At 33.0% G+C, this 1,737-nt stretch overlaps 1 non-coding gene across 1 annotated transcript; it reads left to right on the top strand.

Annotated features, from left to right (window-relative positions):
- The first annotated feature begins 635 nt into the window (after positions 1-635).
- Positions 636-708, top strand: TRNAA-AGC (transfer RNA alanine (anticodon AGC)). The gene has a single exon. It is a non-coding gene; the product is annotated as a tRNA-Ala (tRNA).
- Positions 709-1,737: the final 1,029 nt, after the last annotated feature.

The following is a 1,737-nucleotide window of genomic DNA, read 5'->3' as shown; positions in this document are numbered from 1 at the left end:
TTATGTAAAATCATGGGAATGTAGCATGCGAGAGATATGGGGATCGATACCTCGCATCTCCAAAAGAAACTATTTGTTATTACTATTTTATTTCTATTCAATATTTCTTTATTTATGACATAATGAGTAGCGATATTTTTTCATTTTCACTATTATTCATGATGAGAAGTTTAGGGTTTTGTGACGTAAAAATTGTGGAGATGTAGCTTAGATGGTAGAGCGCTCGCTTTGCATGCGAGTTGTACGGGGATTGATAACCCGCATCTCCAAAAGAAAGTATTTAATTTGTTATTATATTTTTTCATTTTCACAATTATCGATGCCTCGCATCACCAAACCAAACTATTTGTTAATATTTTGATATTTTTTTATTTTCACTATTATTGATGATGTGACATTTAAGGTTTTATGATGTAAAAATCAAGGGGATGTAGCTCAGATGGTAGAGCGCTCGCTTTGCATGCGAGAGGTACGGGGATCGATACCCCCTGCATCTGCCTCCAGAAATAAGACTATCTATTATTAAAAATATATTATTTCTTTTTCCTTATTCATGACATGTTGGGTAGCAATATTTCTTCATTTTCACTATTATTGATGACGGGAAATTTAGAGTTTTGTGATGTAATGATTGTGGGGATGTAGCTCAGATGGTAGAGCGCTCGCTTAGCATGCGAGAGGTACGGGGATCGATACCCCGCATCTCCAAAAGAGAGAAATTATTTTTTTAAGTATGAGTTAATTTAACATGTTATGTATAAGGTGGGTACGAGAGAAAAAGAAAAGATACTTATATCATTATGGCTATGCCATTTTTATAGATAAAAGAGAGTAATGTCCAAGAAGCACCTGCTACTTATGGAGAGGGAATTTGAAGAATTCCACAAAAGATAAGAGCTTATAGGATGGCGGTAGCGTCCGATGCATATGACGGAACTTCTTCACAATTGCAATATCTGACCAATGAATGTTATTGTCATTTATAGCTTCTATCACAATAATATAAAATTTGGGGTCAAAACCTATATGGGACTGAAAAGACCATTCACCACACGCTTGTAAATTAAATTATATCTACCACCTCTGAAATTTTCCACGGCAAACCTTCCAACAGCTTGCACTTCTTCATCATTGACATCCTTATTTGGAACTAGATTTTAAGGCAAATCTTCTCCACGACTCACTTTGGAACACGTTTATAGATAGTTTCAACAAACTTACTTTGCTCGTGAATACTTTGGAGTTCAATATTTATAGTTGGAGAACGCTATTCAAATTGATATGGTCGAATCTTACAACAAAGTCTAATTGAGCCTCCCTCTATTAGGAGATAGCTTCGAATCAAATTCTTTAGTTTGGACAATGGTTGCATTGTTTTAGTCAAACAACCAAGACTAATGTATTACCAATATATAAACATTTTGTACGTGTATTTTCTTACATATTAACAATTGTATACAAATAATAATTAAATTTATGAGTAGAAGTTTGGATGAAGTTTTATTAAATAGGTAATCTTAAATTATATCTAAAAATATATAAGATTTTTTTTTTCTTTTTATATACATCTAGGAGAACAAAACAAAGATTCAAAAAGATGTCATTCATGCCATGTTTTAATTTTATGGTTCGTTATTTGATTATTTTCTCTTGAGTGAATTTTAAGTGAAACACATTCTCTACCCAAGTAATTGCAAGATGCAAGCTTCACACCAAGAGGAATCAAAGTCCCAAGTA

The sequence above is a fragment of the Cucurbita pepo genome, unplaced genomic scaffold (genome assembly GCF_057944985.1).
Source record: "Cucurbita pepo subsp. pepo isolate OVF unplaced genomic scaffold, ASM5794498v1 scafford_10, whole genome shotgun sequence".
Taxonomy (NCBI): domain Eukaryota; kingdom Viridiplantae; phylum Streptophyta; class Magnoliopsida; order Cucurbitales; family Cucurbitaceae; genus Cucurbita; species Cucurbita pepo.
This window is presented reverse-complemented; position numbering and strand designations above follow the sequence as displayed.